The sequence below is a fragment of the Phycodurus eques genome, chromosome 4 (genome assembly GCF_024500275.1).
Source record: "Phycodurus eques isolate BA_2022a chromosome 4, UOR_Pequ_1.1, whole genome shotgun sequence".
Taxonomy (NCBI): domain Eukaryota; kingdom Metazoa; phylum Chordata; class Actinopteri; order Syngnathiformes; family Syngnathidae; genus Phycodurus; species Phycodurus eques.
In genome coordinates, this window is record NC_084528.1 from 28,453,318 (window position 1) to 28,472,668 (window position 19,351).

The 19,351-nt window shown below is 42.4% G+C and overlaps 1 protein-coding gene across 5 annotated transcripts in view; it reads right to left on the reverse strand.

Moving 5' to 3' along the window:
- Positions 1–19,351, reverse strand: part of znf1035 (zinc finger protein 1035) — a 65,308-nt gene that overhangs the window by 36,871 nt on the left and 9,086 nt on the right. For 3 of the 5 annotated variants that reach the window (XM_061675032.1, XM_061675027.1, XM_061675028.1), the window contains one exon: positions 15,578–15,636. The exons of the other annotated variants lie outside the window; for them this stretch is intronic. The gene's annotated coding sequence lies outside the window, so the exon portion shown is untranslated. The remainder of the gene's footprint in view (positions 1–15,577; positions 15,637–19,351) is intronic. 5 annotated transcript variants of the gene reach the window in all.

Below are 19,351 nucleotides of genomic sequence, written 5' to 3' on the forward strand. Positions count from 1 at the left end.
TTTTACTACGAAGCCACGCTGTTGTAACACGTGCAGAATGTGATTTGGCATTGTCTTGCTGAAATAAGCAGGGGTGTCCATGAAAAAGACATTACTTGGAAGACAGCATATATTTCTCCAAAACCTGTACGTACCTTTCAGCATTAATGGTGCCTTCACAGATGTGTAAGTTACACATGATATTGGCACTAACACGGCCCCATACCATCACAGATGTTGGCTTTTGAACTTTGCGTCCATAACAGTCCGGATGGTTCTTTCGCTCTTTGGCCCGGAGGACACGACGTCCACAATTTCCCAAAACAATTTGAAATGTGGACTCGTCGGACCACAGAACACTTTTCCACTTTGCATCAGTCCATCTGAGAGGAGCTCGGGCCCAGAGAAGCCGGCGGCGTTTCTGGGTGTTGTTGATAAATGGCTTTTGCTTTGCATAGTAGTTTCAAGTTGCACTTACAGATGTAGCGCCGAACTGTATTTACTGACATTGGTTCTCTGAAGTGTTCCTGAGCCCATGTCGTCCTTACACATATCCACATCCTTTACACATTTGATGCAGTGCCGCCTGAGGGATCGAAGGTCACAGGCATTCAATGTTGGTTTTCGGCCTTGCCACTTACATGCAGTGATTTCTCCAGATTCTCTGAACCTTTTGATGATATTATGGATCATAGAAGATGAAATCCCTAAATTCCTTGCAATTGTACATTGAGGAACATTGTCCTTAAACTGTTCGACTATTTTCTCACGCACTTGTTCACAAAGAGGTGAAACTTGCCCCATCTTTGCTTGTGAATGACTGAGCAATTCAGGGAAGCTCCTTCTATACCCAATCATGGCACCCACCTGTTCCCAATTAGCCTGTTCACCTGTGGGATGTTCCAAACAGGTGTCTGATGAGCATTCCTCAACTTTGTCAGTCTTCTTTGCCACCTGTCCCAGCTTTTTTGGAACGTGTTGTACCCATAAAATTCTAAGTTAATGATTATTTGCTAAAAAAAATAAAGTTTATCAGCTTGAACATTAAATATCTTGTCTTTGTAGTGTATTCAATTCCATATAGGTTGAACATGATTTGCAAATCATTTTATTCTATTTTTATTTATTTGTAACACAACTTCCCAGTTTCATTGGAAGCGGGGTTGTATATGACCAGCCCCTGTACAGTGGTTTTAAAGTCTACACACCGCTGTTCAAATGCCAGGTTTTTGTGATATAAAATCTGAGACCAAGCTCAATCATTTAAAAACATATTCCTATAATTAATGTGACCTAGAGTATAACCTGTAGAAGTAAAAATAAACAACTGAGATAATGTGGTTAAATTAAGTGTGCACACCCTCATACTCGGGATGTGGTTGTGTTCAGAATTAACCAATCATACGCAAAATCATGTTAAATGGGAGTCAGTATACAAATGACAAAAGCCTTCAAAAAGCTTCCACAGCATCAGAGGGATCTCATTGTTCTGCTAACTGATACCTTTGATAGTACAAAATAATTTCTAACGATGGAACACAGTGAAGACAGTCATCATCAAGTGGAGAAAATACAGCACATCAGTGAAAGTACCTAAACAGGGCGTTAAGGCTGCATGATTATAGCCAAAATGATAATCCTCATTATTTTGATCAATATTATAATCATGATTATTCATCACGATTATTCCGGATGTTGGGGAAAACATATATTTTTATTGCACTATTAGCTAGTGTAGCCAGATACAGCTAGTGTAGTCTTTTTATGCGGGAGATCCTCCTAGACCGTATGTATGTATGTATGACTTTTTGTTCAACAGAGACGTGGCAGCAACCCAATTCATTTTCACAGGTGAACGAATCCTGAGTTTGTTTACATCCGTCATTTTGGTCTCAACGGCAGAGGAGGTGTTGCAATCATTTACCATGAGACCTGGAAAGTCTCTCCAGTTACAACGCCAGTGTGTCATTCCTTTGAACCAGATGCTCTACAAATAAATGGTCGTACTTCAACTATTCTAGCTACCATTTACTGCCCACGCAAACTTCAGGATTTTAATAATGAATTTCTCTGCTTTTCTTACCCATATCAGCTCACTCTCTTCTAATTTAACTTTACTCTTGGTACTTGACCTTGTTCCTGGATTGCTTTGGACTACAACAGCACATTGAATTTCCTACACACTCCAAAGGTCACATCTTGGCTCTGGTGTCATTCCTATTAACTGTTCTGCTGCTGATCTTTCCATCTGCGATCACATACTTGTTTCACTCAAAGTGAACTTGACACTATCCATAACTAAACAGCCAAGTCTTATATTATTTTGCAACATCAAAAAAATTTTAGCAACTCCCACAGCATTAGCCACACGTTCCCCTAATCAACTAGTTTATTTTTACAATGACTGTCTCTACAGTTCTAAACCAACTTGCTCCTTTAAAAAACCGGACTGTATCATTTTCCGACTCCCCACCCTAGTTTTTACCTCAGCTACACCAACTTAAAGCTAAAGGACGCCAGCTGGAGCGGCTTTTCAAATAACAACAACAATAAAAAAACAAAAATAAATAAAATAAAATCAGACTTCCTTTTCACAAACAAATGTATCATGCCCACCCATATTCTATTGTACAAAGACAACCTTCTGCTCAGTCAAATCCCAATACTGTGTCAATTTGATCATTGCTAGTCAAGGGAACACTCAGGCCCTGTTCACACTGATCAATAATTCTATGCACACTCCAGACTCCCTTCTCCGAATTTCTACTCCCCTGCTCAATGCAATTCTTTCATAACTTTTTTTTAAAAAAAAACAAAATTGACAATATCCATCAACAATTGACAACCCACATTTCCAGTTGTTGTTCTTCCTCAGTTCTCCATGTTCGCCCTCCTGAACCACGCTCTTGTTTCAAACTTCCCTCTGTTGCAGACTTAATCAGAAGTCATCCAGAAACCTAAGCCATCTACCTGGCAACCTGAAACCCTGGTGTCTTCTGTGGTCATAGCATGCCTTCCCTCTCTGTTACCTCTGATAACTTCCATCATTCATTCCTCACTCACCAGAGGGTCTGTTCCATCATCTCTCAAGTCTGCTGCAGTAACACCAATACTCCAAAAACCTGCCTCAGACCCCTATAACGTCAATAACCTTTGCCCTATCTCCAACCTTCCATTTCTCTCTAAAATAAACTTTGAGCAGTTTCAGTAAGGCAGAGACAGCCCTTTTAAATATCACAAATTACCTGATAGCAGCTGATTCCAGACCATTATCCATCCTCATCCTTCTCGACTTGAGTTGATACCGTTGACAGCATTTTCCCACACCATCCTCAACAGGCTGACCTCAATTGGTTTATCTGAAACTCCACTAGATTGGGTCAAATCTGGTATTTCTGGCTGTACTCAGTTCATTCAGCTGAAGAATTTCTCATCCCAACCATCTCCCCTCTGCTCTGGTGTTCCCCAGGGCTGAGTCCTTGGTCCCATTCGCCATATATTCTGGAAATACATCATCCACTTCCACTGTTAAGTGGATGACACAGAGCTCTACCTTTCATCCAAATCCACTTCCACCTCCCCATCCTCATCCCTCTGTGCCTGTCTCCAGGAAATCAAATCTTGGTTCCCCCCTCATTTCCTAATATTCAACAGAAACAAAACTGAGATTGTGCTCACCAACTCAAACACGATCCTCACCAAACATCATAGTTTTACCCTTAACATTGACAACACGTGTGTTTCCCCTTCCCCTCAGGTTAAGAGTCTGGGTGTCATCCTCGACAGCACCCTGTCTTTCTAAACCCACATCAGTAACATTACCCGGTCTACCTACTCCCAGCGCCACAGTATCAGCTGCCTCCACCCATCACTTAACCCAAACAGTGCCACAATACTGGTCCATACACTGGTTACATTCAGTTTGGACTATTGTATATCCTTTCCTAAAGCGCATCCATAAAGTCCAACTGGTCCAGAATGCTGCCGCCCACGTCATTACTAGCACAACATCCTCTAATCATATCTCACCCATTCTTCAACTCCACTGGCTAAACAAACAACACAATGAGAATAAGATTCTTCTCTACACATTTAAGGCCATACATAACCTCGCTCCATCATGTGGATCTAACCTCCTCCATATCAAAAATGGCACATGGACTCTCAGGTCTGTCTCGTCCATCAGCCTTCATCGTCCCTCCAACCCATCTGTCTGCCATGGGGTCCAGTTCTGCTCCTCAGCTTTGGAACTCCCTCATGCCCAACATCAGGAACATGGACTCCTTATCTAATTTTAAATTTCACTTAAAACGATTTACAGGCATATTCACTCTGATTGTTGTTCCCACTTTAATTTTCTGCTATTGTTATCCTGATGGTTGGTGGTCTGCTGCAGATTAATTTGAAAACTACAGTGGGGCAAAAAAGTATTTAGTCGTCCACCAATTGTACAAGTTCTCCCACTTAAAAACAGGAGAGAGGCTTGTAATTTTCATCAAAGGTATACCTCACATATGAGAGACAAAATTAGAAAAAAATGAAATAAAAATCCAGAAAATCAGTTTGATTTTTAAAGAATTTATGAGCAAATTATGGTGGAAAATAAGTATTTGGGCAATATTAAAAGTTCATCTCAATCCTGTTATATACCCTTTGTTGGCAATAACACAGGTCAAACATTTTCTGTAAGTCTTCACAAGGTTTTCCCACACTGTGGCTGGTATTTTGGCCCATTCCTCCATGCAGATCTCCTCTCGAACAGTGATGTTTTGGGGCTGTCTTTCAACTCCCTCCAAAGAGTTTCTATGACGTTGAGATCTAGAGACTGGCTAGGCTACTCCAGGACCTTGAAATGCTTCTTACGAAGCCACTCCTTCGTTGCCCGGGCGGTGTGTTTGGGATCATTGTCTTGCTGAAAGACCAATGCCATGTCTCATCTTCAATGCCCTTGCTGATGGCAGGAGGTTTTCACTCAAAATCTCACGATACATGGCCCCATTCATTCTTTCCTTTACACGGATCAGTCGTCCTGGTCCCTTTACAGAAAAACAGCCCCAAAGCATGCTGTTTCCACCCCCATGCTTCACAGTAGGTATGGTGTTCTTTGGATGCAACTCAGCATTCGTTCTCCTCCAAACATGACAATTTGAGTTTTTACCAAAATGTTTTATTTTGGTTTAATCGGACTATATGACATGCTCCCAACCGTCTTCTGGATCATCCCAATGCTCCCTAGCAAACTTCAGATGGGCCTGGACATATACTGATTTAAGCAGGGCGGCACGTCTGGCACTGCAGGATTTGTGTCCCTAGCGGCGTAGTGTGTTACTGATGGTAGCCTTTGTTACTTTGGTCCCAGCTCTCTACAAGTCATTCACTAGGTCCCCTCTGTGTGGGTCTGGGATTTTTGCTCACCGTTCTTGTGATCATTTTCACCCCATGGCTGAGATCTTGCGTGAAGCCCCAGATCAAGGGAGATTATCTGTGGTCTTCCATTTTCTAATAATTGCTCCCACAGTTGATTTCTTCACACAAAGCTGCTGATTCAATCTTCCCAGGCTGGCGCAGGTCTACAATTTTGTTTCTGGTGTGACAGCTCTTTGGTCTTGGCCATAGTGGAGTTTGAAGTGTGACTGTTTGAGATTGTGGACAGGTGTCTTTTATACTGGTAACGAGTTCAAACTGGTGCCATTAATACAGGAGGACAGAGGAGCCTCTTAAATAAGAAGTTACTGGTTTGTGAGAGTCAGAAATCTTGTTTGTTTGCAGGTGACCAAATACTTATTTTCCGCCATAATTTGCTAATAAATTATCAAACAAAAAAAGGAAAGAAAAAAAAGTGATTTTCTAGATTTGTTTTCTGTCATAGGTGAGGTATACCTATGATAAAAATTGCACGCCTCTCTCATCTTTTTATGTGGGAGAACTTGCACAATTGGTGGCTGACTAAATACTTTTTTGCTCCACTGTATATATTAGTTTGCTGTATATATGATTGTGTTTCAACTGTGTTTTAAATCCTGTACAGCGACCTTGATTGGCTTGTAAGGCACCGTATGAATAAAATGTATTATTCATTCATTAATTCATTTCCCAAACCGCTTATCCTCACTAAGGTTGCAAATGTGCTAGAGCCTATCCCACCTGACTCTGAACTGGTCGCCAGCCAATCGCAGGGCACACATAAACAAACCACCATTTGCACACACACACACACACACACACACACACACACACACTCACACTCACACCTACGGACAATGTAGAGTCTTCAATTAACCTACCACGCATGTTTTTGGGATGTGGGAGGTAACTGGAGAAAACCCACGCAGGCACGGCGAGACCATGCAAAGTCCACACAGGCAAGGCCAGATTTTTCAACGCTGGTCCTCAGAAGTGTGAGGCAGATGTGCTAACCAGTTGTCCACCGTGCCTTCAAAATGTATTATTATTATTATTGTCGTTATTATTTTTTCAGCAAACAATACGTAAACAGTTTCCGGTGAAAAATGAAACTAAAAATAAATTCCAGAAAAAATATGATTAAAAAAAGGATTTAAAATTTTCCAAGGGTTAACTGAATAAACATGCTATTACAGAGTGCAATTGTGAAGTGCAATTCAATGGACACAAATCCAGTTTATACATAAACCAAACTAAACCATAACAGGCTTCAGTTCATTTAGGAAATCTCCAAGGATGTCAAGGACAGGAACGGCTCCATTGTTGTGCTTGACCATAGGTTTCTTGTGGTCCAGAACTGCAAAGAACGACAGTTTTGATTTCCCTCTAGGTTGACTCCTGTCATTTTTCACTGTTGTCAGGTCAGCCTCAAGTCGAAGTCAAGTTAGCCACCACAATTGTTAATACTATTCATTATGGTAACCAAACGCCAGCCCTTGCAGCACATTGGCTATCCAAGATACACCGGCTGAAATAAGTATTTAACGTCACCATTTTTCTCGCTAAATATACTTCCAAAGGTGCTATTGACCTGAAGATTTCAGATGTTGGTAACAACCCAAGTAATCCATACATCAAAAGAAAGTAGAACAAATAAGCACAAAAATGTGAAATGACACAGGGAAAACATTTAATACTAAGAAAGGGAGATGCAAAAGGGCATCGGAAAGCCAAGACAACACCTAAAATCTACAGCAATCCAGCCCCCTGTCAGTACAATGAATAGCAGCTGGTTCAGTCCTAATTGATGGCCTACAACAAGGTCTCACTGCCAAGGTGTGAGTCAAGACGCATCTTATGATGGGTAAGAGCAAAGATCTGTCTCAAGACCATCGGAAACTGATTGTTGCAAAACATAACGATGGCATTGGTTACAGGCGCATATCTAAGCTTCTGAAAGTTGCAGTGAGCACGGTTGGGGCCATAATACTTAAGTGGAAAGCCAATCATACCACCATAAAATTTACCTCAATCAGGTGCTCTTCGCAAGATTTCTGACAAAGGAAGGCAAATAATAATCAGAAGAGTTGTCCAAGAGCCTGTGGAGAGCTTCCAAAAAACCTGGAATTTGCAGGTACTGTTGTCACAAGGAAAACGGTAAGTAATGTACTCTGCCCCCATGGCCTGTATGCACGCTCACAACGCAAGACCCCATTGCTGAAAAAAGCATGTAAAAGCTGATTTAAAGTTTTCTGAACAACACTTGGACAAGCCAGTACTGGGAGGATATAGTCTGGTCGGCTGAGAGCAAAATTTAACTTAACAGCACGACACATCACCCTAAAAACACCATAAAAACAGTGAAGTTCGGAGGTGGGAACATGATGGTGTGGAGCTGGTTTTCAGCAAATAGTACTGGTAAACTTCACATTATTGAAGGAAGGAAGAATAGGCAAATGGATTGGGCATTCTTCACAAAAATCTGCTGCAATGTACGAGGATGATGAAAATGAAACCAGGCTGGACATTTCAGCAGGATAATGATCCAAAACATACTGCCAAGGAAACTCTCAATTGGTTTCAAAGGAAAAAAATATAGCTCCTCGGATGGCCCAGCCATCACCTGACTTGAATCCAATTGAAAATCTATGGAAAGAACTGAAACTCAAGGTTCATAAAAGAAGCCCACGGAACCTACAAGATTTGAAGACTGCTTGTGTGGAGGAATGAGGCAAAAATCACACCAGAGCAATGCATGCGCCTAGTTTCTCCAAAGAGGAGGCGTCTTGAAGCAGTCATTGCAAACAAAGGCTTTTGTACAATTAAATAAATACCAGTTGGTGTGTTCAATACCTTTTCCCTGTGTCATTTCACATGATAACTTAATTTCTGAGCTTATTTGTTCTACTTTTTTGTATGTATGGATTACTTGGGTTGTTCCCAACATCTAGTGAATTTTTCATGTCAATAGCACCTTGGGAAATATATTTTGAGAAAAAATGGTGATGTGTTAAATACTTATTTCAGCCACTGTACATAAAATTAGAATTCTATTTATGTATTTACATGATATTGTCTTGCACCCTGAGGAACCCAGGGGCCACTGCAATATTGATAGTGCCCTGAAAAAGAACTTTCAAACTGTGACCTTACGATTACTAACTTGAATGTTACTAACTTGAGATTTTATGTGATCGACCAACGCAAAGTAATAGATAATTGTGAAGAGGAGTGAAAATTGTAAGTCTTTCAGAATTTTAAGAGACTATAAATCTGAAGTGTGGCACGGTCTTCAGAAGTCACCGAAGTAAATAAATAGAGCCCACGTCTTTGTAATTTACTCTCAATATGGATACTGTTCTTTGAAGGCCTCAGAGATTTTTTTGTGAGAACGCTTGTGAACAACAGCATCATGAAGACCAAGGAACTTTCTAGACAGGTCAGGTATTAAGCTGTGGAGAAGTTTTAAGTAGGGTTAGGTCATCAGAATCAGAATCATCTTTATTTGCCAAGTATGTCCAAAACACACACAAGGAATTTGTCTCCGGTAATTGGAGCCACTCTAGTACGACAACAGACAGTCAATTGACAGAGAACACTTTTGAGACATAAAGACATTGACAACAACAACAAAAAAACTCACTGAGCAATAAAGGGTTCTTAGTTATCTGGTAATGCCGGTACATTTATTATTATTTTTTTGTTGACAATTGTACAAAAAGATGCAGAGTCCTCTGGCACTTAGAGCAGTTCGGATGACTAACATTGGAATAGTCCGGTGCAATGACTTGTGTTAAGGGCGCCGAGACTTCAAGCGAGTAGTGCGATAATCTGGGACAATGTTGATTGTGCAAATGTTACAGATACTCCTCAGTCAGTGTGCAAATGGAGCAGATGCTACTCTGGCATGAGTGGCCAGTATTGGTCAACAACAGATAAAATTAACAGATTAAAATAAATAAATAAATATCCCAAGCTTTGAACATCTCAAGGAGCACTGTTCAATCTACCATCCAAATAAATGGAAAAAGTATAACAACTGCAAACCTACCCAAGACATGGCCATCCACCTAAACTGAAAGATCATGCAAGGAGGGCATTGGTCACAGATGCAGCCAAGAGGCCCTTGGTCACTCTGGAGGAGCTGCAGAAATCCACAGCTCAGATGGGAGAATCTATCCACAGGACAACTACAAGTTGCGCACTCCACAAATCTGGCCTTCATGGAAGAGTGACAAGAAGCAAGTCATTGATAAAAGAAAGGCATTCAAAAAAGTCCCATTTGTAGTTTGCCACAAGCCATGTAAGGGGACACACCAAATGTGGAAGAAGGTTCCTTGATCAGATAAGACCAAAGCTGATTTTTTTTGGCCTAAATGTAATGTGCTTTGTGTGGTGGAAAATTAACATTCCTCATCATCCTGAACACACACCATATCCTCACCGTGAAAAATGGTGGAGACAACATAATGCTGTGGGGGATTCTTCAGCAGAGAGAGAGAAGCTGGTTAGAGTTAATAGGAAGATGGATAACGCTAAATAAAAGGGCAATGTTCGAGGCCACAAAAGACAAACTGGGAAGGAGAGTCATCTTCCAGCAAGACCCTGAACAAAAAGCCAGCACTACAATGAAATTGTTTACATCAAAGAACATTCATGTGTTACAATGGCCCAGTCAAAGTCCAGACCTAAATCCCAATGAGCATCTTTGACTACTTGAAAATTGTTGTTCATAGACACTCTCCATCCAATCTAGCTAAGCTTGAGCTATTTTGCAAAGAAAAATGGGCAGACATTTTAGTGTCTGGATATGCAAAGCTACTATGAGACGTACTCCAAAAGAGTTGCCGCTGTACAGTGCCACCAGAAAGTAATCACACCCCTTCACTTTTTCCACATTATAGACATTCTGAAGCTCATTTGAGTATTGTTCTTCTCAAAGAAATTTACATAAAATATTCCATAGTAACAGAGTAAAAACATTTTCAGACAGTTGTGCAAATTTATTGAAAATGTAACATAATGGGAACATAAGTATTCACACCCTTGGCTTAATATTTTGCTGAAGCACCTTTGGCAGCAATCATAGCCTCAAGTCTTCTTGGGTACGTCTCTATGAGCTTGGCACACCGGTTTTGGGGCTTTTCTCCCATTTTTAGGTCTTTCAAGTCTGGCTGGGTCACTCAAGGACATTCACAGGCTGCTCCTAAAGCCTCTCCTTTGTTGTCTTGGCTGTGTGCTTTGGGTCATTGTCGAGTTGGAAGGTGAATCAACACAGTCGTCTGAGTTCCAGAGCGCACTGGAGCAAGTTCTCGAAGAATTTATCTATTTGGCAGCTGTCATCTGGTCCTCGATGCGGACTAGTCGCCCAGTTCCTGCAGCAGAAAAACAGCCCCACAGTATGATGGTGCCACCACCATGCTTCACAGTAGGGATGATGTTAGCCGGTGATGAGCAGTGTCTTTTTCTCCAGATATGATTCAAATGAGGCCAAAAGGTTCTATTTTGGTTTCATCGCACCAGAGAATTTAGTTTCGGTAGGTCTGAGAATCCTTAAGGTCCCTTTTGGCAAACTCCAACCGGGCTGCCATGTGCCTTTTAGGAAGAAGTGGCTTCCATCTGGCCACTCCACCATAGAGGCCTGATTGGTTGAGTGTGTTAGCAATGGTTGACCTTCTTGATGGTTCTCCTATCTCCGCAAGGGAACACTGGCGCACCGCCTTAGTGACCATAGGGTTCTTGTTCACCTCTCTGACCAAGGCCCCTCTTCCCCAGTTAATCAGCTTGGTCGGACAGCCAGATCTCGGAAGGGTCCTGGTGGTTCCAAACGTCTTCCATTTCCGAATAATTGAGACCACAGTGCTTTTCAGGACCTTCATTGCTGCTGAAATTCATTTGTATCCTTCACCAGATTTGTACCTTCACACAACCCGTTTTTGGAGGTCTGCAGACAATTCCTTAGACTTCATTGCTTGGTTTCTGCTCTGATATGCACTGCCAACCAACTGATGTTCAATCAACTGAATTTACCACAGGTGGACTCATTTCAAGTTGTAGAAGCATCTCGTGGATGATCAGTGGAAATCAGATGCAGCTGAGCTTAAGTTTGAGTGTCAAAGCAAAAGGTGTGAATACTTATGTACCTGTTATATTTGAATGTTTAATTTTTTTAGAAATGTACACAAATCTCTGAAAATATGCTTTTACTTTGTCATTATGGGATATTTTATGCATTATTTTTTTTTAAAGAAAACTATACTCAAATCAGCTTTAGAACTGAAACAGCAAAATGAAACAGCAAAATGTGGAAAATGTGAAGGGGTGTGAATACATTCTGGTGGCACTGTAATTGCAGCAAAAGGTGGCTCTCCAGAATATTGACGCAAGGGGGCTGAATACAAATGCACACCTCATTTTTCAGATTTTTATTTGCTTAAATTTTTTAAAAGTATTAGTTCAGTTTCACTATACAATTACGTGCTACTTTGTGTTGGTTGAGCCCATAAAAATAAAAAAACATGGAATTTTGTGGTTGTAAAGTACCCCTCCTTGAGCAGTCACCTTATCGTGGTGGAGGGGTTTGTGTGTCCCAATGATCCTAGGAGCTACGTTGTCTGGGGCTTTATGCCCCTGGCAGGGTCATCCATGGCAAACAGGTCCTAGTTGAGGGACCAGACAAAGCACGGCTCAAAGGCCCCTTAGGATGACGACAAAAAAACGGACTCAGGTTTCCTTTGCCATGCTCAAAAACCCTCCTGTGTTGAATTAAAACAATTCTGCAAGGAAGCGTGTACTAAAATATGTCCACAGATTTGTCTCATTGCCAGATTTCAGTTGTTACTGGTAAGCGTGCCCCAACCAGTTATTAGGCTTAGGGAGCAATTACTTTTACATACAGGGTCAGGTAGCTTTGAATCTTGTTTTTCATTAATAATATTTTATTTAAAAAACATTTAAAAATTGCCTCCCAGCGCCCCCAAAATTTGTCAGGCACAAAGCTTTTGGCTTTGCAGACTGGGGTGGTGGGTACCTGAGTGGGTGTTCCAACTAAAGGGGATCACACTCCTCTGCCTCCCTGGGAAGGTGTATTTGGAGGTACTGGAGCAGAGGTTCCGTCGGGAAGTTGAATCTCAGATTCAGGAGGAGCAGTGTGGTTTTCGTCCTGGCCATGGTCAGTGGACCAGCTCTACACCCTTGGCAGGGTCCTCGAGGATGCATAGGAGTTCGCCCAAACAGTCTACATGTGTTTTGTGGACTTGGAGAAGGCGTTCGACCGTATTCCTCGCGGGGTCCTGTGGGGGGTGCTTCAGGAGTATGGGGTACCGATCCCCCTGATACGGGCTGTTCGGTCCCTGTACGACCGGAGTCAGAGTTTGGTCCGCATATCCGGCAGTAAGTCGGACTCGTTTCCGATGAGGGTTGGACTCTGCCAAGGCTGCCCTTTGTCGCCGACTCTGTTCATAAGTTTTATGAACATAATTTCTAGGCGCAGCCGAAGCATAGAGGGGGTCCGGTTTGGTGGCCATAGTATTGCATCTCTGCTTTTTGCAGATGATGTGGTTCAGTTGGCTTCATCAAGCCGTGACCTCCAACTCTCACTGGAGCAGTTCACAGCTGAGTGTGAAGAGACTGGGATGAGAATCAGCACCTCCAAATCTGAGGCTATGGTCCTCAGACGGAAAAGGGTGGCGTGCCCTCTCCGTGTCGGGGATGAGATCCTGCCCCAAGTGGAGGAGTTCAAGGATCTTGGGGTCTTATTCACAAGTGAAGGAAGAATGGAACGGGAGATCGACAGGCGGATCATGGCAGCGTCTGCCGTGATGCGGACTTTGCATCAATCCGTTGTGGTAAAGAATGAGCTAAGCCGAAAGGCGAAGCTCTCGATTCACCCTCACCTATGGGTCGTGACCGAAAGAACAAGATCCCGGATACAAGCGGCCGAAATGAGTTTCCTCCCAGGGTGTCCGGGCTCTCCCTTAGAGATAGGGTGAGAAGCTCGGTCATCCGGGAGGATCTCAGAGTAGAGCCGCTGCTCCTCCAAATTGGGGTGGCTGGGGCATCTGATTTTGATGCCTCCCGGACACCTCCCTGGTGAGGTGTTCCGGGCACGTCCCACTGGGAGGACACCCCGGGGGCGAACCATGACGCGCTGGAGAAACTACATCCCTCGGCTGGCCTGGGAACGCCTCGGGATCCCCCCGGAAGAGCTGGATGAAGTGGCTGGGGAGAGGGAACTCTGGGCGTCCCTCCTAAAGCTACTGCCCCCGCGACCCGACCTCGGATAAGCGGTAGAAAATGGATGGATGGATGGTTGTAAAGTGGCAAAATACTTTTTAAAAGCATTTTAATTCTGACACTGTCTGAGGATTCCATATTACTAGCCAACAACTGTCGGTAACATTGACTATGACACAGAGGTCTGAAAAAAATAATTCCAGACTGTAACTGACCCATCGCCTAACCAGTAAAACTCAATGATGTTACAAGTAGCATTGCGCTTTCCAGAACAAATCCAAATGCCTGTCACGTGCTCACTATGAAGCGATGAAGATAATGTGTGGAGACTGCAGCGCAGATGGTGGAAAAATGGCAATCGAACCGCACAATGCTGGGCTGCAAGCACAGATCCAACTATAGGACTGGAACACTAAAGTCCATTCATCAAGTTGTCTTCTGGTATAGAGAAGAAAGGGGCCTTGCTCCTTGGTTGACGCCCTTATACAACCCTGTCCAGTGCTCTGTGTGTCATGGTCTCCTTTATCACTGCATCATGCTCTTGAGACTGAGCTGAGCTCTAAAAACAGCAAACCTCCTTGCAATATGATGAGGCGGCAAGTACTGCCTCATGCTAACAGCAGTAACACTGACGTTAGCAGTAAGGATGAGGAGGGAGCATTTTCCAGTTGTAAAACCATTTTTAGGGGTTTGCCCATTTGTTGCACTTATTGTCATTTCCATCCATTTTCTGAGCCGCTTATCGTCACAAGGGTCGTGGGAGTGCTGGAGCCTATCCCAGCTATCATCGGGCAGGAGACGGGGTACACCCTGAACCGGTTGCCAGAACCGGTTGCCAGCCAAACGCTGAACCGGTTGCCAGCCAAACGCAGGGCACATAGAAACAAACAACCGGGCAATTTAGAGTCTTCAATTAACCTCGCATGCATGTTTTTGGGAATGCCTGGAGAAAACCCATGCAGGCATGGGGAGAACATGCAAACTCTACACAGGCAGGGCCGGGGATTGATCCCCGGTCCTCAGAACTGTGAGGCAGACGCTCTAACCAGTCCCCACCGTGCGGCACTCATTTAAACCGGAACATGTGAAACTGATTCGCATTCACTTGTGCAAGTTGTGCTTACTATTATTATTATAGCTGACATTGAAGTGATTAAGGGTTCACTTAATTTTAGTATATATATTATAAGGACAATGGGATATACTTTCCCGTTGGTGCACAAGTCTGTATTTTACGCGCCTGGCTTGCGCGCTGTCAAGGTGCGCCAATTCTCCTGTAATGATTTCTGACACACTCACTGTGTAAAATATATATATATATAAAATAGTTACGGAACTGTATATTCAATAAAGTATTCTGTGGTGACCGTGTCCTGCCTTTAACTGGTGTGGAATTGTGAACATTCCTTGAAATGCCGATTGACAATCCTTTGGCGAACTTGTGCTGTCGTCCCCTACACAGGTACTGTATTTGTGAAAGTTGGAGGTAAAAATACAACAACAAAGAAACGTGACAATGGCGGTTTAAATACATTTGGTAGCTTTCCGGGAGTCTCTTTCACTTATTAGGGCGTATACTGTAACGGCCTCCAAACTTCAAGTGCCATATGATGTTTCACGTTCCCAGGGCACAAGACTTACTAGAGCCTGTGGAATGCTGATCCGCAAACGTGCTTAAGTCTTTGGGAGAATACATGGTAGGCCAAATATAAGAGGGAGCGCCCACACTTCAGGGTTACTCCACCCAGAGTGGTCATTTGGCCATGAATAATAGAATTAATTGGATGGCAGAATGGGCACAGCCAGAAAAGTGCGGAGCTGTGTGCCTTTGCTGACTTGAGCAAATTTATGGCCCAATGTTCCTAATATGTCCCAAAACTGATTTTTCTCTCTCTCTCTCAGGGAGAGAGAGAGAGACAGAGAGAGAGAGAGAATTATTAATTAGAGATTAAAAACCTACCTGATGTGTCCAAATGCTTTTGGGTCTCTACATCTGGGAAGTCAGTGAATTCTGCCACCCTGTAAATGAAAACATCATTACTTGTAGTAGATAAAAACATACCCCCATATGTTAGCTATCATGACAATTTTTGTTTTGTCAGATTACACACAAGTGGCCAGTTATTAATAAAATAGACAAAACACTCAAATCCACTCTTCCACTATACTGAGGGAAGAGCAGCGTTCTTTTCAGCCTTCTATACTGAGGGAAGAGCAGCGTTCTTTTCAGCCTTCTTTTATGGATGCTTTCTTATTTTTTAGAATTTGATTGTTGTGGACAGACAGAAAATATGTATAATATGCAATCATGTGTTGTAGACACACATTTGGACAGACAGAATCTAATTATAATACACTGTCAAGTTGCGGACAGATGTATGGATGGACATACAAGGATTACGGCTAGGGCTGACAACTATTTTGATAGTTGATTAGTCACCGATTATTTAGCTGATTAGTTGACTAATCAGATCATGTATATACAATTATAAAAAAATATTACAGTTTATCATTTACAGTGTTGATCTGGTAATAGTACATTCAACTTTTAATAATCTTTGCAGCTTGTATCAGCATTCCTGATGTTATATATGATAGTGCAAATTAAAATGAAGGCAATACCCTGGCCTTTTGACATTTTTTAACTGTGAATGTTTAGTTTTTGGTTCATTTTAATGTCCACCATGTACTATTATGTACAATTAGTGAACTGGGAATAACCTTTCATAGTCAAGATTTTTTTTTGGGCTTGTTTGTCAAATGTTCTACATTAGCAGTACATTCTTTTACAACCTCATATTGGGTTGAGAAATGAGCAAGTTATAATTTATTTTCAATGTACATACTGTAATATCAACCAGTTCAGGGTGCACCCCGCCTCCTGCCCGATGATAGCTGAGATAGGCTCCAGCACGCCCGCGACCCCAGTGAGGAGAAGCGGCTTGGAAAATGGATGGATGGATGGCGACTGTAATATCTGTAATTATGAGTGTACACCTTTAAGAGGGCGGGCGGGGCTGAGTAGTGTGACATAGAGAAAAGAAAAAGTCTACAAAGGCAGAAATGGCGTGAATTGTGGCCGACAGCGGCTAGTATAGTACTGTATGCGATATTCTGTGTTCCACTATGTCACACTACATGGAAGGGGGGAATTTTTTTTTTTAAATTAATAATAATCAAACATATGCTAGACTTCTTTTTGCCGTCGTAGGGCTATCATAAGGCCACATCGTTGGTCGTGGATTATGTCACACTACTAGAAATGTTGTAGTTCCCAACAAAATATGTCCGGCCCGATCTGGGAAATCGCCCGCGGTAGCTAATCAAAATCAGGGCTGAAATCCTGTCGTCTAATCTCTGCATTAGCCCTTGTGGTCCTGTGATTGAAAAAGCTTGTTGATTGTAAGTAACCCTTAAACCTCAGTGTAGTGCTAAAAGTAATCAGCTCTATAGTGCCGCTTCTAAACTTGGGACTTTAGGAATCACAAATTATGGAAAGAAATAGAAAAGGATAATTATGGGAATGGCTAATTCAACCTGTAAACATTTTTTTAAAGGCTAATTAATTCAAGACCTAACTTGACAGTAAAATCATTCCTGCAAGAGTTAGACACATTATATGGATTGTTGTCACAATTTAAAACAGTTCTGAGGATTCTTAATAAAGGTTCTCTGAATTTCTTCAATCCAAATACACAAAAGGATAAAGAATTACAGAGCAGACAACATCCACACAGGTTGTAATAAAAAAAAATTCCTCATGCCAGTGAGGCACTGCTCACCTTGCAAGTACGGCCTTCGTTGTAATGGCAACTTGGGGCGACGCTACGGCATTGCTTATTTAATTACTTTATTTGCTTATTTTTACAAAATGGGTGAAGCGGGCAACAACTACTGCATCAAGCAACTAGCCAAGACAAAATAAGAAATACTACAGGTTCCAGAGGAAACCGCTGGAACACAGGGTAGGCCTGTGGTAGGCCTGCATTAGGTGCTGAACCTGAATTCTGTGCATTCAGTGCTCTGCAACAGAACTTGCTAACCAAGGATCACATCTGGAATGCTGCACTTGATGACAAATCCATTTTCTCAAGAGCCCATAATGGATCCTGGTACAGTGGGTACGCAAAGTATTAAGGCCCCCTTAAATTTGTCACTCTTTGTTGTATTGCAGCAATTTGCTAAAATCATTTAAGTTCATTTTCCCCCAACCAATGTACACACAGCACCCCATATTGACAGAAAAGAAAGGTAATTGTTCAAATTGTAGCAGATTTATTAAAAATCTGAAATATCACACAGCCATAAGTATTCAGACCCTTTGCTGTGATACCCACATGTAACTCTGGTGCTGTCCATTTCTTCTGATCATCCTTGAGAGACAACTTCATTGGAGTCCAGCTGTGTTTGATTATACTGATTGGACTTGATTAGGAAAGACACCTGTCTATATAAGACCTTACAGCTCACAGTGCATGTAAGAGCAAATGAAAATCATGAGGTCAAAGGAACTGCCTGAAGAGCTCAGAGACAGAATTGTGGCAGGGGCCAGATCTGGCCATGGTTACAAAAAACTTTCTGCTGCACTTAAGGTTCCTAAGAGCAGAATGGAATCCAGAATCCTTAAATGGAAGACATTTGGGACGACCAGAACCCTTCCTAGAGCTGGCCGTCCGGCCAAACTGAGCAATCGGGGGAGAAGAGCCTTGGTGAGAGAGGTAAAGAAGAACCTAAAGATCACTGTGGCTGAGCTCCAGCGATGCAGTCGGGAGATTGGAGAAAGTTCTAGAAAGTCAACCATCACTGCAGCACTCCACCAGTCGGGGCTTTATGGCAGCGTGGCCTGACGGAAGCCTCTGCTCAGTGCAAGACACATGAAAGCCCGCATGGAGTTTGCTAAAAACACCTGAAGGACTCAAAGATGGTAAGTAATAAGATTCTCTGGTCTGTCCCTTAGCAGTAACAACTGCAATCAACCTTTTGCGATAACTTGCAATGAATCTCTTACAGCGCTGTGGAGGATTTTTGGCCAACTCATCTTTGTAGAATTGTTATCAAAGCAAGTCTTACAGGTCCTGAAGTAGAAAAAGAGCCCCAGATCATACTAACATCACCATATTTTATTGTTGGTATGATGTTCTTTTTCTGAGCTGAGGTGTTTCTTTTACACCAGATGTAATGGGACACACACCTCCCAAAAAGTTGCATTTTTGTCTTATCAAACAGAGTATTTTCCCCAAAAGTCTTGGGGATCATCAAGAGGTCATCTGGCAAAATTGAGACGAGCCTTGATGTTCTTTTCGCTCAGCAGTAGTTTTCATCTTGGAACTCTTCCATCAGGCCATTTTTGCCCAGTCGCTTTTTTATGAAGAAGAAGCGACTTTCTTAACTGAGCCAAGTGAGGCCTGCAGTTGTATAGGCGTTATGGGGTCATTTGTGACCTCTTGGATGAGTCGTTGCTGCACTCTTAGGGTAGTTTTGGTCGGCCACTCCTGGGAAGGTTCAACACTGTTCTACAGTGGGGCAAAAAAGTACAGTGGGTACGGAAAGTTTACAGACCCCCCATTTGTTAAAATCATTTGAGTTCACCCCATATTGACAGAAGAAATGGCAGTTTAAATTTTTGCAGATTTATTAAAAAAATAAAAACTGAAATATCACAAAGCCATAAGTATGCAGATCCTTTGCTGTGACATATTTAACTTGGGTGCTGTCCATTTTTTCTGGTCATCCT